Source organism: Pinus tabuliformis, chromosome 3_1 (genome assembly GCF_031772625.1).
Source record: "Pinus tabuliformis cultivar Carrire ecotype Pingquan chromosome 3_1, CPIR1, whole genome shotgun sequence".
Classification (NCBI taxonomy): Eukaryota; Viridiplantae; Streptophyta; class Pinopsida; order Pinales; family Pinaceae; genus Pinus; species Pinus tabuliformis.
In genome coordinates, this window is record NC_142301.1 from 88713227 (window position 1) to 88741161 (window position 27935).

A 27935-nucleotide genomic window follows, 5' to 3' on the forward strand; every position below is an offset into this window, starting at 1 on the left:
ATCTACTGACGATGATCACCCGCTGGCTGATGAAGATGCCCACTGGCTGCTTCGATGATGTTGTCGAGACTTTCAGTCTAACAACCACTTGTCAATTTCATTGACATTTCCCCCATTTTTCAGTTGAGAGGAGAGGCAATCTTCTCCAAATTATATCTAAATTTTGAACTCCACCCCTTCAGGTGTAGAAAAGTTTCACTGTGGTACTCCCGCTTTCAGGTGCATGAGAGTACCATCTTCAATTGGTTGTTAGCTCCAATATGTGTGAGTGAATCTGATTGTAAAACTTGCACAATCGTCTGGCTATGGATGACCATTCCCTGGGATCAATCCATGAATAATTTATCTTCAATCTGGCTGACTGTCGTTGGTTGCAACATTTCTCTGATGTATGATTTGACTTGCCGCAATGGCTGAAAGGATGGAGATCAAAACAATGATATTCTAGATGACTGGTTCATTGACAATGAGAACATTTCGGTTTGTCTGCAACTTGAGTTTGCACCCATGGCGGTTTTTCTACAACTTTCTCATGGCTTGTTGATTGTATTTGATCAAGAAATCTGATACTAATGAACTTGATCGGCTTAGAATAATAGGGTATATTCAAGTTATTTTCATCTTTGTCATATCCTAATCCTCATCGATTTTTGTTACTTTGAAGTTCTTCCCATGGCTTGATCATTGGTTTGGAAGAAAGTTGAACTGGATCAGGGACCACTTCGACACTTGAAGTTGGTTGGATCAGTGACTTGGAATCAACATCTTTATCATCATCTGTATGGATGAAATATTTGGCAACATCACTCTTCTATTGCAACTCATCTCTTTGAAGTTGCGACTCCAGTTTAAGAATCTCAATCATTTCATGTGCATGTTGAATATGCACTTGAATATCGGCAAGAGTTGCTCTGCTGATTTGTAACATACCTTCATTAGTTGAGAGGATTAATTTGTTCATAATAGTTAACAACTGAATACATTGAAAGAAAATATGGTCACCGCGCCAATCCTAGTCTTCCCAGATTGGAAGAAGGAAATTCATGTGCATATGGATGTGTCATGTATTGCACTGGGAGGCATACTTACACAGGCTGGTGAAGGAGAATTGAATCACCCGATAGCCTTTGCAAGTAGGAAGTTGTCGAAGGCTAAAAAGAACTATTCGACGATGGAGCATGAAGGGTTGGCTATGGTGTATGTACTCCAGAAGTTTAGGCATTACTTGCTAGGAAGACACTTTAAGATGTATACAAACCATTCTGCATTAAAGTACCTGGTCAACAAGCTTATTTTAGGGGGAAAATATGTAGATGGTTTCTATTATTTCAGGAGTATGATTTAGAAGTCATTATGAAGCTAGGGCGATTGGATGCAAGACCAGATCATATGTCGCGCATTGAAATAGGAGAGGAGCCTACTAATTTAGAGGAAGGACTGCCTGAAATGTAGCTCTTTGCGGTGCACGTGGCAGAAAATCATTTTGCAGACATCATCCACTTCCTGACTATGAACACGGCTCCAAAGGGGTACACTAGTCAATAAAAGAAGGAATTAGTGGTGCATGTGGCAAACTTTTCTATAATTGCAGGCCATTTGTATAAAATGGAATCAGACGAGATACTGCGATGCTATGAACCTAATTTTGAAAGAAGTAGTATCCTCATTGAGGCTCATGGAGGGGCTATGGGATACCATTATGCAGGAAAGGAAACAACACAAAATATTTTATGCATTGGGTTGTGGTGGCCAACATTGCATAAGGACTCCAAAGTGTATTGTAGGGCATGTGATGCATGTCAGAGGATGGGCATGCCATTACGGAGGGATGAGCTACCTTTGAAAATGGGCAATTGATTTTGTAGGACCAATTCAGCCTGCAGGAATGAAGATGGGTTCGTGGTACATCATCACCATGACTAATTATTTGACTAGATGGGTGTAGGTGCAACCCGTGAAGGACTATATAGGGGTAAGAGAAACGGAATTTCTTTTTGAGTATGTGCTGGCCAAGTTTAGCTGCCTGAAGGTTTTGATGAGAGATCGCAGTATGCACTTCCTTAATGAAACGATTAGCGCGCTGACGGAAGAGTTCTAAGTTTATCATCAAAAGCGCATTCCATATCATACTCAGGCCAATGGGATGGTGGAAGCGTTTAATAAGATATTGGAGAACGCACTAACAAAGGTTTTCAATGCACAGAGGAATGATTGGGATGTGTGCGTACCTGCTCTGTTATGGGATTATAGAACTACCTATAAGAAGTTGACTAGATAGACACCTTTCAGGCTGGTCTATAGTGTAGAAGCTATGATGTCGATGGAATACATTGTGCCTAGTCTACGCATAGCGGTGTTCATAAGAATGGCAGACTGCAGAGCCTTAGAAGAATGGCTTGCATAGCTGACCGAGCTAGAGGAAGATAGATTCTTCATTAGATGCCATCAACAAGTTTAGAAGGAGTGTGAAAAGGCATGGCATGATCGGCACATAAAAATGCACACCTTCAAGGTAAATGATTTAATTTTATTATATGATAGCAAGTTTGATGAGTTTCCAGGAAAATTTCAGATGCATTGGCTGGGGCCATATGTTATCAAGGAGATTACCAATGGTGGAGCAGTTCAACTTGTGAAATTGAATGGAGATCCATTTCTCGGAAAGGTAAATGGCAGTTGATTGAAGTCATACACCAGGGATCTAGCCGAAGGACTACATGATGGTAGCACAATCTTAGTGCTCCAGGCAGCTGCAAGGAGGCATGAAACTATAAACTACACTTCCCGAGTTGTAGAGCTACGCAATGAGGGGTTTGCATGGAAAAAAAGGGTGTCATAGTACTAGGAAAAGCATGAAGGGAGCCAGAAAGTGACCATTATCGTCACTGTTCATGATTTGCCTGCCAGAAAAGGGTTAAGAGGAGTGGGCGGCAAAAATTAAGGCATTTAAGGCTGAAATCAAGTGTGAAATCTTTGGAAATCTTTCACCAATCTCGAATTTATGGACGGATTTTGGGGGGAATAGTTGAATTTGAATTCAGCCTCGCCTATAAATGACAGATGGTCTTCCAACAAGAAACAATTTGCATTCTGAGAATTTTGAGTTTTGTTGTCTGTTGCGTGAGCTCTTTGAGAATTTTTTTGCAAGCCCCATGTCTAAGCAGTATCCTGAGTTTGATCAGAACCTCATTAACATCGTCATCTCTACACCAATTGAGACCACTAGTACTGGGGGCACTGTCACCTCTGAGGGATCTGCCCCTGAGGTCATGAGTATGGAGGTTCCTATAGTAGTGCCTAAGGCACCGAGGTCACCTAGGCTGAAGTTGACGATGACAAGAGAGGCTCACAATACTAAAAATGATAAACAAGAGAAGACATTGTCGATGTGCGAGTCACCAAGGAAACATCCATCTATATAGGTTCAAAGAAAAGAAAAGCCAACTAGACAGGAGAAAGGCAAAGTGGTAGACCTGGAGGCTGAAGAGGGTGCGTAAGACATAAACAATGTAAACTATGAAACGGGAACTATAAACTCAAAACGGGAACTCTGGCCAAAAAACCCCAAAAAAACATCAAAAACAGTGCTCAAAACGAAAAGTGTGTATACTGGAACGATGTTTTTATTTTTTAGGCGTCAATTTTGAACATGTTTTAAAATTGGCAGTGACTACAAAATTTACTATGAAATTTTTGTGCAAAATATAGCTTCAAAATGAAACTGATGACACTGGAACAATGATTTTTTTTTTAGGGTCAATTTTCAGTATTTAAAAAAAATGCTAATAAAACAAAATTTCTATGTGTCAAACAAAGTTGTTTATGCGGGAAAAAACACACTAATGTTTTTGGTAGAATATCATTTTTCTTTCCTAAGTATAAATTTAACATGTTTTCAACCATAACATGCTAGATACAAAAAAAATTGAAATTTTTTCAACTATAAAATAAAAAAAAACCATGACATTATGAACAAATTACATCACTAAATGCATTCAAAAGTCATTATTTGTATATTGAATAAAACATATTTTATATCTCTAATTTAATATTGCATTGTAGATATTTTAAACAATAAAATTTATCATAACTAAGACATATAATCCAACAACATAAAAATGCCTCATAACTTCTCATTTAACACCATATGGAAAACATTAATTTTATTTGAAGATACGATGCATACATCAGTTATATAAATTGTCTTAAACAACTATTCAAAATCACTCATGTTTTCTGGCACACCATCAGAATTCACATCTTCAGATGAGTGACTGGATGCTGACGAAGATGTTCCATATTCTTCTCTTTCATCAACTAGTGCCCCATCTGAGTCCACATGCATGCCCAACATTTCAGGTCTCAAAATTCTTCTAGATCTACGACTGGTTTCAGGTGACTCCCATGTCAACACTGTTCCTTCTGGTAACAACCTTTTCAGAATCTCTATCGTCTTGAAGCGAAGAGTTCCTCTCTTTGTTAAATTGAAGTCATAAACAAGTATGTCTACATCCTCCAATTTTAATATGTCTGTGCGGCGGCGATTTACATTTGTACCCTTTCTTTTTCTTTTTCTGCCATTTTTTTTGTCAACTACCATCTCTGGCTTATACACACCATTGAATGGGTGTGTATTTGTGGCATACCAATGTACTTCAACACTTGTAACATCCTCATTTTCTGTAAAGACCTTTATAACTTTAGCAACCCAAAATGGATAGCCATTGGGATCTCCATCTGCTAGCACTGCAATCATGCAACCCTCCTTAATATCCTGTACTGAACCCCTATAAAGGTCTTCCATGGCTTCACGTTGTGCACAAGATCTTCTGGAACCAATATACATCTCTCTTTCCTCTGCCTGTGAAGAATTAATAATACCTTGAGATTGTTGCTGTTCAACAATGTTTACATCCTCATGTTCATTCGACACATTATGTGGCCAAATAAATGGATTTTTCAAAGGTATATCTTCATTTATTGTTGTCGAAATGATATCACTTTGATTATTGAAAAACGACTCCCACCAAACAGAATCAGCAATGTCAAAGTACTCATATGTATATCTAATACATTTTTTAATTTCTTCCAGGCAATCAGAATAATTTATAGCCCTGTTCTGTCTACGTGCATTCTGAACTTCACCAACTGATTGTAATAACAATATTTTTGATGCAAATATTGGATGATTTGGAATGAACTTCAAAAATTTCAATCCTGATGACGGTGCCCATTCTGTAGTAGTTGAATACTTCTTGCCCCATATTAGTGTGTTCCCATCAATTTTTTTGATATGAAATTGATGTTGGAAGCTAATGTCATTAAGTTGTTCAATGCATCTCCCCTCACCATATGATCCCAGAATAAACCTTCGCATGTCAATAGTTTCTTCCAACACATCAAAAGTAGGCTCTGGCATGTATGATTTCTTAATACATTCAATTAGTGATGGCAAGCTACCAACTTCCTTCCTCAATGTGACTGAAAAACGGCTGAACATCTGATCAATATGGTCATGAGTGTGCCCAACAAGAAGGAAACCAACCTTTACCTTCTGAAAAATTCCCAATTCAACAAGCATGTTTAGATATCCAAAAACAACCTGATTTTTGTTTTCACGGCAAGTGTTGTCCAATTGTAGATACAAAACTTCAGGAAGATTACCAGACCAATGAGAAATCACATCATGAATTATAGTTATGGTCAGATTTGCATCATTGTGAATATTTGGAGCTGTGAAGTACACCCTTGGCAACATTTTCCCATTGAAGGCCATACAACCGACCAAGTGAAATTGAATAAAGTTTTCCTCCTGTAAATTTTTGGGTGTGCGAAAAAAATGTGGTAAAAGTGTTTTCTTCTGGTCCATACCATCAATTATCAAACCCAAATATTTATTCGGATTATCATAGCACTTTTTTCGATGCTTGTACAACTTCTTCCTTTCGTTTGTTTGTTGTTCGCGATGCTCCTGAAGTTGTTTGACAATTAAATCTACACAACATAAAAGAGATTCATTAAGAAATATGTTTTCATAGTTGATGACTATACAATTTTAAAAGTTAAAGTTATAAACGCTTACCTCTTTCTGAGCCTTCACTTTTGTCCCTTTTTGATTTAAGAGAAGCACATGTACTGCAAATCCCCATCCTTGTCTTCTTAGGAATACGGACATTGTTGAATTCTTTCTTCCATACCTTCACAAAATATTGATATGTAATAAACTGGCCATGTCCCTCAGCACCTTCTGCATATTCTTTGTATAAGTTGTAGATTTCTTGTCTTGAAAAATTATCTGGAATATGTATTGTCTCTCCATTTGGCATACACTCTCCATGCTTTGAAAATAAATCTTTCATCCATGACATTGCAATATTTGATAATGGACCAAAGTGTTTTTTATGACGTACTTCTGAATAAAATGTGGGATCCTTTTCCAAATTTTCTTGAATTCTCGAGAGACGAAAATTCCCAATCGAATGAAACATTTTGAAACCTTTTCTACAGATAAAAAAAGTCCCAATATGATAATCATAACCTGACAATGTAGATTGCATGCACCCAACTAAATATGAATTTTGCATGCTTTTATTCATTGACAAATATCTCTTCCTGCTTTCTAATGCAAATTTGAAATCCATATGTTTCAAACAATCTTTTTGGCAACATTCACTTGAAATGAGAGCACTGATAGAACTTCTTCTCGTCAGATATTCTGCTCTACCCCTTGTATAACTAGAACAACTTGCATTGATACGAAAAGGCCTGCTCCTACTCCTTGATACAATGTTTCTTGGCAACATCTCCATCATTTGATCATCATTTGTATAAGGATTTTCATCATCATTAAGAGGAATGTTATCCACACTATGATCATCCTTGCTTTTCAAATATTGACTTGGAGGATATTCTTCATCTTCTGCTTCTTCAGTGCTACTATCATAGGCCTTAGAATTCGGACTGAATGGAAAATCTGACTCGATGTTTAATGGATATTCTTCCTCATATGCATTGCCAGTGCTACTCTCATAGTCCATAGAATTAGGACTACGTTGAAAATGTGACTTACTTATTGAAGATGCTACATCCCGTCCTTTGTCACTGCTACCTTTATACTCATTAGAATTAGGACTAAGTGCATCATCCTGTCCTTCATCACTGCTGCTCTCATAGTCCGCAGAATTAGGACTAAGAGGACACAGTGACACTCTATTATTTTGAAATTCATCATCACGCTCTTCATAACTATTGCTCTCATAGTCCGCAGAATTAGGACTAAGTGGACACTGTGGTACTCCAATATTTTGAATTTCATCATCCCACTCTTCATCACTGCTGCTCTCATAGTCCTTAGAATTTGGACTAACTGGACACCGTGACACTCCATGCTTTTGAAAATCAACATCATGCTTTTCATCACTACTGCTCTCATAGTCCTTAGAATTAGGACTAAGTGGACACTTTGACACTCCATACTTTTGAAAATCAACATCATGCTTTTCATCACTGCTGCTCTCATAGTCTTCAGAATTAGGACTAAGTGGACACCGTGACACTCCATTCTTTTGAAATTTGCCATCATGCGCTTCAAAACTGCTGCTCTCATAGTCCTCAGAATTAGGACTAAGTGGAAACCGTGACACTTCCTTCTTTTGAACTTCACCATTATGCTTTTCAAAACTGCTGCTCTCATAGTCCTCAGAATTAGGACTAAGTGGACACCGTGACACTCCCTTCTTTTGAACTTCACCATTATGCTCTTCAAAACTGCTGCTCTCATAGTCCTCGGAATTAGGACTAAGTGGACACCGTGACACTCCCTTCTTTTGAACTTCACCATTATGCTCTTCAAAACTGCTGCTCTCATAGTCCTCGGAATTAGGACTAAGTGGACACCGTGACCCTCCATTCTTTTGAACTTCACCATCATGCTCTTCAAAACTGCTGCTCTCATAGTCCTCAGAATTAGGACTAAGTGGACATCGTGACACTCTGTTCTTTTGAAGTTCACCATCATGCTCTTCATCACTACGGCTTTCATAGTCCTTAGAAGTAGGACTAAGTGGAATATGTGACTCTTTATTTATTTGAAATTCTCCATCCCCTCTTTCATCAGTGCTGCTCTCATAGTCCTTAGAATCAGGACTAAGTGGAAGAAGTGACTTTCTATTCATAGTGGAAGAATTCCCGCTATGTTCATCAATATGAATAGAGTTGTTACGCGATGCAGAAGTTGATGGTGTATAAATCGAAACTTCACTATCAGAACAATCCATCCCTTTCAAATAGAAGATGTTGAATGATACAAATGGAGAGTCTCCTAAAGATATTATATAGCTTAAAGAATGGAATTTTCCCTCCAAAAATTTTCCCTCCAAAAAATTTCATGAAAATATTTCCCTCCAAAAAGTTTCGCGAAAATATTTCCCTCCAAAAAATCTGTTAAATTTATTTACCTTTATTACTTTGTTCTACAATTTATTGGAAAATGTAAACTAAATTTTTTTATGAAATCATAATTAAAATTGTACACTACAACTTCTACAATTATTATAATAGTTAAACCATATAATATTCGCTTTCCAATACTACAATATTCACTTTAAAATATTTTAAAACAAATTATCCCACATTCAACCTGTTGTAAAACAAATCAATAATATTCACTTTATAATATTGTAAAACAAATTATCCCATATTAATTGTACAGTAAAACATCCTTGTAACTTCACTTACATATTAAAATTTCATTATCACTACTACTAACATCACATCCAGGTTTTCTGAAAATCGTTGAAAGAGGTCGTGAATTTGTGGAGCAGCTAAATCGCTATCAACAACATAATCAACGAAGAATTCTCGTAATTAAAAGGTAAGTTAAATTTTTTTCTTGAAAACTTTCATATTAAATTAGTTTCATGAAAAATCGTGAGCATGGTGGGCCCGGTCAACCTCATTTTCTTAACACCAGTGGGTGCTCCACACCCCCCCTCGCCCGCCCGCCCGCCCGCCGGCCCCTCCAGGCACCTTAACAGCGCCCCCCCTCACCCGCCTGCCCGGCCCCTCCGGGCGCCCTGACAGCCCCCCCTCACCCGCCTGCCCGGCCTGGGCCCCCTCACCCACCCGGCCCACACACACCGTCCCCCCTCACCCGCCTGCCCGGCTCGGCCCGGGCGCCCTAACCCCCTAGCCCCACCCCTTCGGTCGAACCACCCACGCCCCCCTCACCCGCTCGCCCGGCCCGGGCGCCCTCACCCGCCCGCCCAACCCCTCCCGGCGCCCTCACCCGGGCACCTCACCCCTTTGGATGGGCCACCCACCCCCGGGCACCCTCACCCGCACGCCCCACCCACCCCCGGGTGCCCTGACTCGCCCGCCCGCACGGCACGGGCGCCCTGACCCACCCTCCCCAAACGCCCGCGGGCGCCCTGACCCACCCGCCCCCGCCCGCCCCGACCCGCCCGCCCGTTCGGCCCACCCGCCCACGGGCGCCCTCACCCGCCCGCCCGCCACACCCGCTCGCCCCACCCGCGGGCGCCCTCACCCGCCCGCTCGCCCGCCCCACCCACCCGCGGGCGCCCTCACCCGCCCGCCCGACCCACACCCGGGCGCCCTCAACCGCCCGCCCGACCCACCCCTGGGCGCCCTCACCCGCCCACCCGCCCGCCTCACCCACCCTCCGCCCTCGGCCTCACCCGCCCTCCGCCTGCTCGCCTCACCCGCCCTCCGCCCTCGGCCTCACCCGCCCTCGGCCCGCCCGCCCCTCGTGCAGGCGCCACCCGGGCCGCCCGCGCCCTCGCCCGGCAGGCAGGGCGACCCTGCCTGCCGGGCGAGGGCGCGGGCGGCCCGGGTGGCGCCTGCACGAGGGAGGGCGCCCTCGTGCAGGCGCCGGCCGGGCCGCCCGCTGTTAGGATATTCCGACACATAGGATATAGTTAAGTTCAACTTGGTCTAGTTTAGAGTTAGGTATAGAGTTAGGTAAAGTGTGTTTCTTTACCGTTGTACATATTGTAACTTACAATCCGACGGTCACGATATGTAGTGATCCGACGGTTCACTCTCACCTCGGTATTATCGACACTTGATCCGTGGCTTGACACCCGATTGGTCCATGAGTTCTATTTAAAGCGCATGGAGGGTCATTGTTCGGGTAATCCGTGCATGAGAGAAGCTTATGTAAATTTTCATTCTTTGATTAATAAATTGCCTGTAGTACCCACGTTGGGACAGGCCGTGGACTGTTTCCCTCCTTGCACTCTGAGGGTTTTAACCACGTCAAAAATACTGGTGTATTGATTTGAGATCTGGTTGTGAGCGGTGTCCTTTTGGTATTCTTTCTGAGGAACTTACCCTGTAAATTCCTACATGGTATCAGAGCTATTTGAGGGCCGCGTCCGTTGGTGATCCAAATCTGAAGCCGGTAGAACTGCATGCGGCTGTTGTTTCCTAGATCTGCTGTTTTTGACTGCTTTCGGGCCGAGAGGACTGCTCTGTTGCGTTCGGAGCATCTGTTTCAGTGAGGAACCCCTTTCGTTTCACGCGAAAAGGTTTCCGGTAGCCCTAGCTGCGTCATTTTTCAGATCGGGAGGTATACAGTGTTTTTTGCAGTTTACTGTTATTTTCTCTCTGCTTATTTCGGTTTCGGTTTATTTAGCCTTTTTTTTTAACCGGATCTATACCTTTCATTTCTGCGTATGCTCTTTGCCCTGCGACTCTGTGCGATCTGGGCAAATCAGAAACAGAAAGGAAGGATTTTTCTCATGCGTATGCTCTTTTCCCTGCACCTTAGTGTGATCTCGGAAAATCAGAAACATTGAGAAAAATATTTAGTTTTTCGGCTAAAGCTAACTTTGAGATTTTTTTTTAAAAATTTCTAGTTTTTTGGCTAAAGCTAACTTCGAGCCGCAAGGTTTGTTTTTCTTTGCATATTTGTGTTGGGTTTTGTGTTTTGTAGGGAAAAAGAGCTTTCTCAAGGCAAGCACGCAAATCAAGGCCCCCCCCCCCCTCTCTCTCTCTCTCTCAAATTTTTTGTATAGATCAATTGGTTCAAAGCTATTTTAAGAGAGTAGAGGTCTTGGGTTCAAGTCTCCATTTTGTGGGGGCAGATTTTTTCATTCCCGCACATTCGCGCACTTTGCCGGCATCGTCAACAATTTTTTTTTAAAAAGCCATAACTTCTTCATCCGGAAGCCTTTTTCAGAGCCGTTTTTTTTAAAACCGCCTATTTTTTCGAGATCTATCCATTGGACCACTTACTTTCAGCATCTTCAGCTTTAGTTTTTCTTCAAAAAATGGAAAGTCCATGCCAAGTCATTCTTGACAGCACTAACTACTTCCAATGGGTAGCCTACATGGGATATTTACTTAGAAGTAAAGGTCTCTACAGAATAGCCACAGACCAAGAGAAGAAACCAAAAGATGAAGACAAGGCGGCAAAATGGGAAAATAGACAAGATCAAGCACGTGGTTTGATAGGGATGTCTGTTTCTCCTGATCTTAGATTCCACATTGCAGAACTTGAGACTCCTCATGAAGCATTAGAAAAACTTGCTAAAGTTTTTGGAATTAAAAATGAAATTAGAGCCCATCAACTTGAAAATGAGCTGCTTACTTTGGATCCTAATAATTTTTCTTGCATTGAAGATTTCTTGTCCAAATTCAAGACCCTTAGATATCTCTTGGAAGGTGTTAAAGTTAAGAAAGAAGATGGTAACCTTATTTATTCCATCCTTACTAAGTTGGGACCAGCCTACTCTGTATTTGTTTCCACTTTCCATTCTACAAGGGAAGCTTTCATTTGTCAAGGACAAGAATACAAGGCCCCTTCCTTTGACTCCTTTTGTGATTCCTTAATAAGAGAACAAGAAAAACTCTTACACCTTGGTCTTCTTAATCTTGGAAACTCTTCCATGAAAGCATTAGCCGCCCAGCAGCAACCAAATTCAAAGAATCCTAAGAAGTCATATCCTCAAAAGAATGGTCCTAAACCATCTCAGCCTCAAAATGAAAGATCATTTCAGCAAAATGATAAGACCAATGAAAACAAATGGAAGAAGTCTGATAGACATTGTAACTTTTGTAATCGAGATGGCCACTTAGAATCTAAATGCTTTAAGAAGATGGAAGCCTTGGAAGCCGCAATGAAGAAACATAACATCCATGTGGAGCCTACTTCAACTTCAACTTCCGGAATGGCACTTTCTGCATGTCATTATCAATCATCTCAGTCTGGTTATGCATTAAATGTATCTTCTTCTTCTTCTCATTCTCATGAGTGGCTCATTGATTCTGGAGCCTCTTATCACATGGCCAAAAATCAAGCCATGTTTTCTTCTTTAAATGATTGTAACACCAAAAATATATATATTGGTGATGATAGATCTCTTAATGTTGTAGGGACTGGAACTGTTCATCTAGACAATGGTCAGTTTAATGATGTATTATGTGTTCCAACCTTATCCTGCAACCTTCTATCTGTCTATCAGATAACTCATTCAGGTGAAGGTAAAATTGTTGAATTTTCACCTCATGATGTTGTAATCAAGGATCTAAAAGATCCTAAACAGATTCTAGCTACTGGTCTTGCTGATGATTCCAAAAGGTTGTATAAGTTTCACACCTTTGGGTCATCAAATCTTCCCTCAGTATTTGTTGCTCATAATGATGAAGTGAGCAAACTTTGGCATGAGCGATTTGGTCACTTAAACTATCGCTCCCTTCAGCATCTATGTAAAGAAAATATGGTGACAGGTCTTCCTATGGTATCTTGCAGAGATGGTGTTTGTTCCGGATGTGTACTCGGAAAACATCATCGGGACAGTTTTGACAAACGTGCCTCTTGGCACGCCTCAGCCCCTTTACAGCTTGTGCACAGTGATTTATGTGGTCCTCTTCCTGTTGCTTCATTCTCTGGCTGCAAGTACTTCTTAACTTTCATTGATGATTTCTCCAGACGCACTTGGGTATACTTCTTAAAACTCAAGAGCGAAGTATTTAACACTTTTTTGGCCTTCAAAGCCTTTGTTGAAAAACAATCTGGACATCAAATTCTTAAGCTAAGAACTGATAATGGTGGAGAATATGTTAAAAACACATTCATCAACTTTTGCACTGAAAATGGAATTCAAATGCAACATACTGTTCCATACACTCCACAACAAAATGGTGTCGCTGAAAGGAAAAATCGCACCTTAAAGGAAATGGCTAATTGTATGCTGCAATCTAAAGGACTCAGTCTTAGTTTTTGGGCCGAAGCAATTAATTGTGCAAATTATATAATCAATCGCACTCCTACTAAGGTTCTAGAGAATATCACTCCAGAAGAAGCTTGGAGTTCCATTAAACTAGATGTAAGTCACTTTCGTGTGTTTGGAAGTGAAGCATGGGCCCATATTCCAGATGAAAAGCATAAAGCTTTAGAACCTAAGAGTGAGAAATGCACTTTTGTTGGATATTCTGAAGATGTAAAAGGTTATAGACTTATTCCATTTAAGTCCAAAAATGTTATCATTAGAAGAGATGTAAAATTTGATGAAAATAAATCGGCCTGCGAGCCTAGTCCGGCGGATGTGCCACCTCTTCCTATCTCTTCTACTTTTGAAAACATTTCTTCTTCAGATGATGAAAGTGAGGATGACATTCCTCCCCCACCTTCTCAGGATCCTCAACTTCCAAGATGGGTCCGTGCTACTCGAGATGCAGCAGGTGATCTTGCCGGTGATCCTACAGATCAGCGACGTACACGTTCTCAGTTTGAAAGAGCCTCTTCTTTACTGGCTCAAGCTCCAGTAAATCATGATCCTGACACTTTTGCAGAAGCTTCAGGCCATCCACATTGGGAAGCAGCTATGAATGAAGAATATCACTCATTGATGACAAATGATACATGGGATCTTGTTCCTCTACCAAAGGGACGAAAACTTGTAAGATGTAAATGGGTTTACAGAACCAAGTATGGACCAGATGGCAAAATTGATAAACATAAAGCTCGTCTTGTTGCTAAGGGCTTTTCACAGGTTGAAGGCATTGACTACACTGAAACCTTCGCCCCTGTTGCCAAAATGAACTCTATCCGCCTTGTTCTTTCCCTTGCTGCCTCTTTAAAATGGGAAGTCCATCAGATGGATGTTAAATCTGCCTTCTTGCATGGGGACTTGCAGGAAGAAATCTATATGGAACAACCCATTGGCTTCATACAAACAGACTCCAGCCTTGTGTGTCGACTTAAGAAATCCCTTTATGGTCTCAAGCAAGCTCCTCGGGCTTGGTATGCCAAAATGGATAGCTTTCTTTTAGAATCTGGCTTTTCTAGGTGTCATTCTGACAATACTGTCTACACCAAGAAAGTGGGTGACTCTCTTATCATCCTTGTTCTTTATGTTGATGATCTTATCCTTACTGGTAGTGATCCCAACCTTATAAACCATGTGAAGTCTATCCTTAAAAAGAAATTTGAAATGACAGACTTAGGACACTTACACTATTTTCTCGGTCTTCAAGTCTTGCAATCCAAGGAAGGTATTTCCCTTTCCCAGTCCAAGTATGCTTGTGATATTCTTCATCATTTTCACATGGAAGACTGTAAGCCAGCCCCTTCTCCCTTTCAGTCTGGAGTCAAACTTTCAGTCTCTTGTACTTCTCCTGAAGTTGATGCTACCTTATACCGTCAACTTGTAGGAAAACTCTTGTACTTAACCCATACTCGTCCTGATCTTTCCTTTGCTGTTGGCCTTGTTGCTCGTTTTATGCAAAATCCCCGTGAAAGTCATTGGAAAGCAGCCAAAAGAATACTTCGTTATGTTCGAGGTACAGTACAGTTTGGGATTCATTACAGTGCCAAAGCAGCTCCTCTGTTAGTTGGTTTCACTGATTCTGATTGGGCTGGTGACCCTGATGATCGGAAGTCTACTGCCGGTTATGTCTTCACTCTTGGTTCAGGACCTATTACATGGGCTTGTAAGAAACAGGCTGCCATTTCTCTTTCGTCAGCAGAAGCAGAGTATCGTGGTGCCGTGGAAGCTAGTAAGGAAGCCTTGTGGCTTCGTCAGATCCTATCAGAGTTTGGCTTTGAGCAGCAGCATCCAACCACACTTTGGTGTGATAATCAAAGTGCCATTCAACTATGCAAAGATCCAGTTCAGCATCAGCGCAGCAAACACATCGAACTACACATGCACTTCATCAGAAAGCTCATTCATGACCATGTTCTTGAAGTGCAATATTGTCCAACAGATGATCAGGTTGCAGACATCTTCACAAAGGCTCTCACAGAGGCGAAGTTCACTAAACTTCGATATATGCTTGGAGTTCAGGAAGTTGTCACTAAGGGGGGATAGGCTCTAGTGCCTCCTTCCTTCTCCTATTGTGTCATATTTGTAAATCCTTCAATCCTATCCCAAGTTGTTCTTAAGGGGGGATGTTAGGATATTCCGACACATAGGATATAGTTAAGTTCAACTTGGTCTAGTTTAGAGTTAGGTATAGAGTTAGGTAAAGTGTGTTTCTTTACCGTTGTACATATTGTAACTTACAATCCGACGGTCACGATATGTAGTGATCCGACGGTTCACTCTCACCTCGGTATTATCGACACTTGATCCGTGGCTTGACACCCGATTGGTCCATGAGTTCTATTTAAAGCGCATGGAGGGTCATTGTTCGGGTAATCCGTGCATGAGAGAAGCTTATGTAAATTTTCATTCTTTGATTAATAAATTGCCTGTAGTACCCACGTTGGGACAGGCCGTGGACTGTTTCCCTCCTTGCACTCTGAGGGTTTTAACCACGTCAAAAATACTGGTGTATTGATTTGAGATCTGGTTGTGAGCGGTGTCCTTTTGGTATTCTTTCTGAGGAACTTACCCTGTAAATTCCTACACCCGCGCCCTCGCCCGGCAGGCAGGGTCGCCCTGCCTGCCGGGCGAGGGCGCGGGCGGCCCGGGTGGCGCTTGCATGAGGTTGGGCGCCCTCCCTCGTGCAGGCGCCACCCGGGCTGCCCGCGCCCTCGCCCGGCAGGCAGGGTCGCCCTGCCTGCCGGGCGAGGGCGCGGGCGGCCCGGGTGGCGCCTGCACGAGGGGCGGGCGGGCGGAGGGCGGGTGAGGCCAAGGACGGAGGGCGGGTGAGGCGGGCGGGCGGAGGGCGGGTGAGGCCGAGGGCGGAGGGTGGGTGAGGCGGGCGGGCGTCGTGCGGGTGAGGCGGAATCGCCCTGCCTGCCTGCCGGGTGAGGCCGCGGGCGGCCCGGGTGGCGCCTGCACGAGGGCGCCCAACCTCGTGCAGGCGCCACCCGGGCCGCCCGCGCCCTCGCCCGGCAGGCAGGGTCGCCCTGCCTGCCGGGCGAGGGCGCGGGCGACCCGGGTGGCGCCTGCACGAGGGCGCCCTCCCTCGTGCAGGCGCCACCCGGCGCGGGCGGCCCGGGTGGCGCCTGCACGAGGGAGGGCGCCCTCGTGCAGGCGCAACCCGGGCCGCCCGCGCCCTCGCCCGGCAGGCAGGGTCGCCCTGCCTGCCGGGCGAGGGCGCGGGCGGCCCGGGTGGCGCCTGCACGAGGGTTGGGCGCCCTCGTGCAGGCGCCACCCGGGCCGCCCGCGCCCTCACCCGGCAGGCAGGGTCGCCCTGCCTGCCGGGCGAGGGCGCGGGCGGCCCGGGTGGCGCCTGCACGAGGGAGGGCGCCCTCGTGCAGGCGCCACCCGGGCCGCCCGCGCCCTCGCCCGGCAGGCAGGGCGACCCTGCCTGCCGGGCGAGGGCGCGGGCGGCCCGGGTGGCGCCTGCACGAGGGTTGGGTGCCCTCGTGCAGGCGCCACCAGGCAGGCAGGAGCGGGCAGGTGAGGGGGTGCGGGGTGTGCGGGTGAAGGGGTGCGGGGTGAGGGGGTGCGGTAGGGAGCCCGGACGGAGGGGGGTTCGGGTGAGGCAGGCGGGTGGGTGAGGGCGCCGGGCGGGGGGGCGGGCGAGGGCGCCGGGAGGGGTTGAGCAGTTGGGTGAGGGGTGCATGATGGGGTGCGGGGTGGGCATGTTGGGGGAGAGGTAGGGAGCCCGGGCGGAGGGGGGTTCGATTGAGGCGGGTGGTTGGGTGAGGGCGTCGGGCGGACGGGCGGGCGAGGGCACCCGAAGGGGTGAGGGCGCCAGGAGGTTTGGAGCGGGCGGGTGAGGTGGTGCGGGGTGGGCGGGTGTGGGAAGAGGTAGGGAGCCCGGGCGGAGGGCGGTTCGGGTGAGGCGGGCGGGTGGGTGAGGTTGCCGGGCGGGGGGCGATTGTTGATTAAAATTTATGATAAGTTTTCGTTGTTACTTTAAGTCAATATGTTTTTATTATTTACTGATTTATGTGTTTCTATTTTTCAGGAAAATGGCATCAAAGAGAATTTCAGTGAATCTTTCTGGACCAAAGACTCATAAAGGTGCATCTAAAAGAAACATTGGTGAACGAACTCCACCTCAGCTCATGACTACAAATCTATCAAGTGCCTCAAGTGATAAGAAGATGATTTCAGACTGGAAGAATTCGAAAGAGGTGAAATTTCCATCAAGAATGTGGTATGTGAAAGAAAGAGAAAGCACAAATGTGAATATATATCTATATATCGATATACCGAATGATAGTGGAATTTTTGAGGTGATGGGAAGAGTCGTAGATATGTGTTCGGTAACGAACACTGAAGTTGTTTACGTACTTACAAAAGCTCCCAAGTCACATGAAAGGGTTAAATACCAACTATCATATTCATTGTATGACACGAGCGAGGTATCTACAAAGTTGTGTAGTCAAATCGTAAATGAGATGACAGATAACATCGTAAGTATTATTATTTATATTTGTATTTTGCGTTTTTTAAAGTGTCTCACTATATTTTTTAACTTTGTTTTTTATTGACATATGATATTTTGTTTGGCAGAATTTCGTTGAAAGTTGTTCAATTAGGTTGGGAGGCATTCATTTCATTGAGAATGATATCATGAAAGTTGTCAGCAGTTTTTACTCAGTGTCAGAAGAAAATATGGAAAAGAGGCAAAATGAAGTAATTGATAATGCTACAAAACTACATCCAAAGAATCAGAAAAAAAGGTCTCTGGTGGATAAATCTAGCAAGGGTAAACAAGTTACTTTTGAGAACGATGAAGTTGAAATTGACGATGAAACATATGTTGTCATTACTGAAGATGACATTGGAACTGAGAAGAGCCATAAAAATCCAAAAGTAACAATGCCCAAGAATAACTCTGGTGGGAATGTTATGACCAAGAAAAGTAGAGTTGATGATTTTGAAGTAGTCATTACCAGCAGTCAAGAACCTAGTGAAACTTCAAAAGAAAGCAGAAAAATCATTACACCAGGAGCTGATTTAGAAGATGGCATTATCAAAACAAAACAAAATGTCATTTGAGAGAATTTGACAAAGAGAAACTTAATTGATGGTGGTCGCACATTTCAGCTTAATGTCAGGGAAACCTATAAAGCAAGTGAAGGACAATGTCAATATCAAGTTAGAAAGCCACATCATCTGCATGTTCACAACTTGAAGACATTGATGAGGTACAATCCATATGCTCATGTGGTTAGTTATGTGCTTCTTGTTGATCCACTTCAAGTTCCCAACAAAGAAGCATTTGATAAGTCAAAATGTTTTGAATACAATTATTATGTGCTTGGGGGGAACCATTCTGTAGAAGCTCAAAGACAATTGATGGAGGAATATCCTAATAACCCACGTTTTGAAACAATGAAATGTATCATTTACGCTGGTTTATCTGATACAGAAGCAAAGTTAGTGGCATGGGATCATAATTCAGATAATGAATATAGGATGTCTATGACTTTCATCCAAAGGGTTAGATTTATTCATAGTGAATTTGAAGAAAAATGTGGTGGGGATAGGACAAAAGTTACTGCAGAGTTCCGAAAGGAATGTTGTATGGAAATAGGATATCAAATTGAAGAGAAAACCAATTCAAAAGGTGGAAAGGGCAACAAACATAGTGATTTATTCAGAGGTGTTGATAACATTTTCCAATTGGCATTTAGAACTGGAGATGTTTGGAGGTTGATTGATGAGATTTTTGGCATGTGGGAAGACATTGCCATTAAAAACCAGAAGGTCAAAAAGTCTAAGCCATTCATATGTGGCAACAGTAAATTAGCTCCTGAAATGAAGCATCTTCCAGACGATATGACTATCACACCTTGGAGGGCGATGCAAGGAGTGAAAGATGAGAAAATTGTCAAAACAATATTATCTCATGTGAGGTAAGGGGAATTATCAATGGAGGAAATGTCTGAAGAATTTCAAAAGTAAGTTTCTTGAAATATTCTTATTTATTTCTAGATTATAATTATATTTTAAATAAAACATGCTGTTCTTGGTAGTATTTGTTATACATATCATTATATTAACTTTTTGTTACTTTATCTATGCAGTCACAAAGTTTACATGAAAATTCAAGAACAAATGGTTAGATTGTTGAATGAAGATAGTTGGGATGATGTCGTACGCAACTATCCAGATGCAAGTTCTACATCAACATTAAAATCTTTTTATCTTGCATTTAAAAAGGTATCTTGATTTATACATTCATTTTTATTCACCTGTGTACTATTTTTAATTTATAACTTACACATATATTTGTTTATTTTATAAAAGATGAGGAAGGATGATAATGGAGTGCCAGATAGTTTCAAAACCTTTATCGAAAAGTTAAAGATCGAAAGACTGAGGAAGCAACGTATTAAGGATATTCAACTTGATCCAACTCTTAATCATTTCATTTGGAATGGGCTAGACACTATTCAATATCAAGTAATACAAGGCGACTGTGAAGACATTGCTAAACTCATACCTAAAAGGGATTATGCCCTAGTCATTGCAGATATTCCCCATGGTCTCAATATTCCAAACATTGACTATGATAGTGACCCTTATACTTATCAAGCTTTTAGTAAAGTGGTTGCGGGATTTGTAGAAGTCACGTCATCACCATTATGGAGATTTGTGACATTTCATTCAGACACACAATTGGCAATGATATTGTCAAGCTTCAAGGGGAAAACAAATTCAAGGATGCAGCTTACATGGTAAGACGTTTAAAATGTATATTTGATTAATGTTGAAAAATTTATTTATGTACAAGTTAATTTAACTTTTACTATTTCGTGTTACAGGGAAAAGCCAAATCTTCTTCACAATGAAGATCAACAATTTATAAATGATTGTGAGTTCATTCATATTGATAGTTGGGCAAAAGATGATAGCCATATGTCTATGATTTTTAATCGGGTAGACAGAAAGAGTCATAGCCAAATACTGAGTTATGATGCTGTTGTGAGAAAACTAACATATGAAGACAAAGAAGCAAAAGGAGAGATAGTTAACATTTATAAAAAACCACAGTTATTGATTAACTATCTTATAGACATTTGTTCAAATGAAGGAGATTGGGTTTTGGATTTATTTTCTGGCTCAGGTAAGTTTTATTATATGGAATTGAATTTCAATATGTTATTTTTTTAATTAATATGTCATTGTACTAATTTAGTTCATTATTTCTTTTGTGCTTGAAAATTAGGTACAACACTAGCATGTTGCCTTCAAAAAGGAAGAAATTGCATTGCAATTGAAAAAGATCCAGTACAGTGCAATTTCATTCAGCAAAGAATTAATGCTCTTCAATTTCTTCCAGATGCAATGCAAGAAATTGGGTTGAAGAAAGGGGACTTTAGTGAATCACGTGTGGCAAAAAAGGCAAAGGAACCCCAACCACCATTACATGGAATGTTTGGAAAGACATACATTGGGAGTTTCGCAGACATCAAAGACCCATTAGAAGAGGAAAATGAGCAAAATGAAACAAAAAATATTGTGGAAGAGGACAATGATGAAACTCTAGAGGACGAAGAGTTTGGATTACGTGACATTGTTGATTAAATTTAAGTTATGCTTGTAAATCAAGCTTTGCAATGTTTTGACTTTGACATTTTATGAGAAGAATAAACACTCAATTATGGTTGTTATACGTTCAATATTGGTAATATGTGATTTTTGCATTGATTTTTAAGTTAATCATTATTTTTTGAAAAAAAAAGTGATTTTTATTATTTTTTTGACATGAAATTCATAGAAAAAACTATTATTTAACCATTTTTAGTTAAAATTATCGTATAAAAATTGTGATTTTGACATGTCAATTCTAACAAAAAATTATCAAAACGTGTAGTTTTTTAGTTATATTTATGTTAAAAATGGTTATTTTTATGTCCATTGTTAAAAAATATTGTTTTTTAGAAACAATTATTTCATGGCGATTGAAAAATTAATTAAGGATGTATAAATATGTAGAATATCGAAAAGTCTAAATATCGACCTTCTAATTTAAAAATGCAAAACAGTAAAAACCTCACGATTTTTTTTTTTTAAATTATAATAAAAAACAAGGAAATGTGAAGAAAACGACCACTTCAAAAATTATCAAATTTACTAAATAATTATTTACATTTTATACATTAAAAAATTTAAAGCCAAAAAACAGGGCTTTTAAGAAAGGAGTGTGATGCAGAATGCTCACTTTTTAAAATCAGCATGAAAATCACTACCATTCTAAAACGTGATGTACATAAAAAAAACTAAAGTGCCAAAAACTATGCTCTAGAAAAAACATGTGCATTCTGCATCACCCATTTTCAAAATCAGGTCACTTTTTAGCTATCTCTACGAAACGGGTAACAGTATCAGTTCCCGTTTCATAGTTTACATTGTTCATAGATATTGAGTGGGTAGACCCTATTCCAAAGTTGTCAGAGTACAACCCTCTGTACTAGGGAAAGGTGACGGTCCTAAGGACCTAGATGAGGGACAGTTCCTCCTTAACACACCCCTATTGCTAGAAAATATAGCTTTTGAAGGTTCATGCTTGGCATGAATACCACATCTGAAGCTTGAAGATTGGGATTTGGGGGACATTGAGTGGTTCCCCCACCTAGCTATTGATACCTTCATGAAGTGAGTGATCTACAAGGAGTTTGGTGTCACCGCGCTGGAGCCGATGGAATGGATTCACGGGGTAAACAAGGCAGGGTTGTTGAACATGCTATGGGTGCCTCACTAACACTGCACCCCCATAAATTTAACAGTCATTAAGCAGTTTTTGTGCCTTATGCATGACGAGTGCTTGTGGTTGAGTGAGCCAATACCAATTATTGATATGCTGATCCATAGGATCACATTACTCCCTCATTTAGGATTGAATCCGGCCAAGGAATTTGGTGGAACGATGGGTGATAACGACCTTGCCAAGAAGATGAAGGACAAGTTCAAACTTGTCAAGAAAGCGTGTGGGTTTTCTATTTCAAGTATTATTGACCCCACAGGGAAGGTGTCCACCCAAATTTTGGCTGGCAAACTAATGAGAAAGTGTCACATGGACAAGGTGCTTGCACCAGTGGTTTTGTTAGCAACTTAGTGCACAGAGGGTGTAAAGTTTAACTAGGCACACTACCTGTGCAGTGAGTTCCTCATGAACTACATAGAGGCCCAGGACCAAAGTAAGACCTTTCATTACTCATGGTTATTACTATCAATTATGCTAGTTGCATGGGAGTTACCAGAGGATAGCTAGTTTCCTCCAGTCGAGACAGATTTACCAGAAGCAGCCAAGTTTGCTTCTCTTTGGGCCATCAAGGACACTGTGAGAGTTTGCGAAAGATAAATATTTTGGGTGCTGATGGAGGCAAGCATCCGTGCAGTCATAAACCAAAAACCATGGTTGTCACCAACTGTCTTTGATCAGTTATCTAGGTACGGGGAGTTCAAAGTGGACTTCCACCGTGTTTACATCTGAGTGCTGAAGGATCTAGATCAGAAGTGGTATGATCTACCCTACTTGGCTACGGATAATGCCATTATAGAGGTCCTCAAGAGATGATAAGCAGATTGGCACACAACATCGAATTTGGCCACTGGAACTAGCAAGTCCACGAAAAAGCAGAGAAAGGAAGCGACTTGACTGAAGGTTCAGCAGTTGGCAGAAAAGAGCAAGAGGGAGACTAAGGAGAAGGACTACGTAGAAGTGAAGCGCAACAAAAAGGAGCAAGTGGAGTAGGAAGAATGTAGCTCTGACAGAATTCAAAAATCTCCTTCGTCCCAAATGGAGGATGAAGAATAATTGGAACAGGGCAGCAGAGATCTGAAGAGTACTCCTTTCTACATAAATCGACATAGGGAATAGGAAAAGGAGGGGCAACGAAAGAATACTAAAGCCTCCAAGTCATCACTAGATCAAATCACCTTGACAGAGGGTGACTTGGACAATATTGGTACGGAACACGACAATAGAACTGTTGCAGCAGTAGAAGTAAGCACTGGTTTCTATATAGATGGGTTTGCACGAGCTATAGATCCAAACAACTAGACTGCAGGTGGGTGCAGGGCAGAGCAGCATGGCAGAAACTAGCTTGGCATCGGGGACCACTCAAGCAGTAGAGTTGGTTTGATCCTTGGATCTCCGGGTAGTCACGCTGCCTGATGGAGATCTAAGCATGGAGGCAGACGCTGACAAGGCTACTGTCAACACTTTAAAGAATATTGGTCTAAACTTGGCTGTGCTCCCTAGTGAATTCCTTTACACACTGCAAGCAGGTGTGATTTCCGAAATTAGGGCCCGAGAGTAGCGCACGCTGAGCTTGGTTAGCGAGCAGAAAGCAAAAGACGAATAGATGTTCATTGAGAATACAATAGCACTAGAAGTATGGAAGAAGGTTCAGGAGCATAATGAGCACACTGCAGTATTGGTAGCCAAAGCATGCAGAACCATTCCAGAACAACACATACCAGAAGAAGCACTGTTGGCGGCCAAGATTCGAAAGTTGGCCACAGATGTGCGTGATGTAAAGATAGAGGCAGTCAGGGTTCAATTTGAATTGAACCTTAAAATCATAGAGCTTGAGTTGAAGTCACAACCTTAAACTCCACTAAAGATCAAAGAACAACGTGAGGCAATTGTAAACGATGTACTCACAACAGTAGATGCAGCAGTGGCAGATTGCACCGCGATCTTTGAAAAATCTATGGAGGTCATTACGACTCTGTAGGAAGATCCTAACCTACAGAGGTTGAACATAGAAGCCCATGAATTGCAGTAGTAGTATGATGAAGCAAGAGTGATGACGCGCACCGTCGCTATATCACAACAATTGGCTAAGCTGCATGAGGCAAATAAGTTTCTCGAATAGGTGGAGGTAGTGCAACGGAAAGAGGCATTCCTCAAGGCTAGATTGGTGCCTTGGCTGGATGAAGCCTATGTTATCTCTACCACAAGAGAAGTTGGCGAGCTTACAGAGGACACAATAGAAGGTAAAGGAAGATAGTGCAGGACCAACAACCGAACAGCTGGTGTGGCAGATTAAGCTGGTAGCCACGTAGAGCACGGCTGAGGTAGCAATGGCACAGGTCGAACTGGGAGGTCTCCATAGTAATATCTCTGTGCCAACAGAGTGACTCGGGGGTGAGTCACGATATTTGCGTTGGGGGCCAATTAGGATAGGGTTCAGTAGGGTAAAGTTTGTGGAAAAACCCCAAGTATTAGGGAAGAAAGCCCAAGTTTTTGTTATGTAAATAGTAAAGTGTCTACAAGTTGTGGTCATGAAGCACATAGATAATTAAGTGTCATAAAGGGTTTTTCCCTTGTTTGGTGTAAGTTGTGCCAGATTGTATAGAACTACCCATGGTCTATGGACCATGGCATTGTATAAAAAGGAGAGTCTTAGAGAGTCTAAGGCATTTTATAGTTCATCATAATGATATTTATTGGTTAGTAGAAGTGAAGAGCAAAGAGTCTTATAGTAGAAGAAAGGCTTTGCTACTGAGTGCATAGAGGCCTAGAGTGGAGTCAGCAGCTGAGTGCACGGACCCCTGCAATTGAGTGCACAGGATAGTCTTGAGTCTGTAAGCAGAACTGAAGTATCAATAAAGAGATTATTCTGGAAATATCTGTGTTTTATCCATTTACTGTTGTTATGAATGAATGTGTTTATTTTATGATGAATAATGGGGTTATGATTTAATACTGTATTGATGCATGATTCTGGATGGTTTACATTGTTATCTGAATGCAAGTACTAATAATGGTTTACACAAAGAATATCTTAATACATGTTAAAGTTGTCAAACACTTAAGCTGATCTGGGTAAATACATAACTAAGGATAATTATAGAGGCGTGTAAGTGGTTGATTCACCTATTTAGGGTCCACAAAAAACAGTGGTAGATCTTTGCGAAGGTCTAGAGGTTGATAAAATGGAGTTATATCGATAAGCCTTAAAGGCTTATCGAGCTGCGCAAAGGTAGATAAGGGGTATAAAATGACATCATGATCATCTCTGGGTGCGGAAACTTGGTTCTAGCATCCCCCCATACTGTTTTGGGTGAGACTTTAGCCCACACTTTGTGGGTTGATTCCGAAAGGGCTAGTAGTGTAGGGATTTGTTTGGCAAAAATAACTCTGAACCTAGGCCAGGACACAATAAGCCAACAAGACGCGTGGGTTCACTGTACAGAAAGAGCGTATAGATATGCACACACTTTCAAAAGAGGAAAAGCGCGCATGGTGTTAGAGTCAGTCTGGTCAACCCTTTGTCAGAGATCAAAGCTCTTTGTGCATTTCAATTTTAGGTGTCCCGCTCCATCCACTCAGCTGCATTTCGCTAGGGACATGTCATGATCTAACAGAGAAAGTCATGATACTCATTTTCCCTCATGTCTGGCCCCTGCTGGCTCAGGTCTTGGTCCATAATCACTGAAAATTCAGGATAGTCAAGGTCTGGTCATATTACAGGACACAGTCCTTTTTATTGCTGGGTCTAGGAAATCATCAATGTGGTCTTTGAAAAAACATGTCCAGAACAAGCCATGCAGGCTATAGGGAGACCTTATATAGCTATGGTTCAGAAAGGATCATCATCACCTGAAGAGACATCGACTCTTCTTCAAAATTCTGTTTTGAAGAAAAGTCAAACAAGGTCAACTATGACAAAATTTTCCAAAAAATCGCCAGTTGACTTTTTCAGATGTAGTCATGGTTTTCATGGCCAAGTGTCCAATCACACAGTCCCCACAAAGAAATGCCGAAAATTTCATCACGAGAGCCAAAATTTCAAAGAAAAATGAAAAGCAGGGTGTTTTAAAGTCAATGAAAAAAGTGCAAAACACAAACATTAGAAAGTGGGTCTTCAAAGAAGAAAAAATTAAACCCAACTCTCCCAAGCCTATATATACTTTTTTTTGCCCAAAACAAAAACCATTTGTGCTTTGGCAAGCTTGGAGAGAAATTACAAAGGTGAGAGAGAAAATTCATGAGGGTTTGAGTGAAGGAGAGCCGGTTTCCAAAGGGCGCGGTGCATACACCAGGGCGAGCGGTGCACACAGAGGGCGCGACGCACTGGCAGCCAGTCCATAGTGCAAAATCAACAAGGGCGCGATGCACTCAGGGCACGTGGCGCACTGGGCTTGGCGCGCGACGCACACAGCCAGGGATCTCAAAACACTTGCAAATTGGTTTTATATCCCGGTTGAAGGCTAGCAATCAAGAGGTAGGCTCGAATGAAACCTCTTCTCTGTCAATTTGGTCAATGACTGGTGTTTCTAAGATGTTGAATGATATCCAAAGCACATTGGCCATCCATGAAAATAATCATCAAAGCAAAATGATAAACGGGGTTTGAAAATTTGTGAAGATGCCACCAAGGTTGCTCCCATCCCCTTGTCCCCTCACTCCTCGTCATTTGTCACCTCCATTCCACCTTGTCCCCTAAGGAAATCCCCTAGAAATCTCCACTAAGACCCACCCCCAGAGTTCCAAGCAAATTAATGTCGTTTGACAGTGTGCGGCACACACACAAGGTGGCGTGGCGCACTGGGAGCCCGGCCACAGTGTTAATATTGCACTTGCGCAGCGCATACCCAGCGCGCGGCGCACAAGCCTGTGAGCCTAAAAAAGCATCGAATCGCCCAAATTTTTATAAATGGCTCTCAAAATTGCAAAGGTGGCCCTAGATACCTTCACCATTGATCCTTAACTTAAAGAAAAAGATGATTTTGGTGACCATGAAATCAAAGGCAAAATTTTTATTAAGCAAACACAAAAATGACACAAAAAGCTAGGGTTTTTCTACAGTAACATGATGCTAAATATGCTCCTATCCTACCTCTATCAGTTAATTCCCCTGGAGCAGTTTCCCCTAATAGTTACCCTAGCTACATTGCAATCATATCCATTTGTCCCCTTTATTCCCATAGCTCAACATATCCCAAACCATACCCCATCAAAACCATACCCCAAACACTCCCAAATCCCTGATAAATTTCTCCTTTAAACCCCTATTCCCCTTTTCATCATTCCCCTCCTAACACTCCCCTATTTTATTGTCCCCTTGGTGACAAATTTTCAGAGCATCTATCAGTTTCATTGGATTCAGAGGGCAGCATAAAAATCAGGGTACAAGCAACAGTAATGGCATTAGAAAATTCATCATAGTATGAGGAGGGGACCCACAACGACACATCTTCAAGAGAGAGGGCCCATAGGAGACATCACTAGAGTGGCAGACATCTTAGAGATGAGCCAAGCACCCTCACTGAGCTGCAGGCATGCCCACTTGCCATGTCTTGTTTCCAGCACTTGGCATGTTATGAATTTTGTCAAAGGGTGGCGAATGTCAAAGTCCATCATGAGTTGGCCCGCCTTTTTGCACTTCATCTACAGGGAGGCGAATCTGTCCTGGCTGGGGTCACTTTCACCTTAACACCGGAGGCTATATCAGTGGCAACAGGGATACCAAACATTGGGGAGCAGTGGCATAAGAAGAAGAAGGTGGAGAGGCATCACTATGAGCCTTACATCAAGAACAGCTGCTTGAGCCAGCTCACCAAAGTTTTTCCATTCAGATTCTTGAGGGATGAGTATGC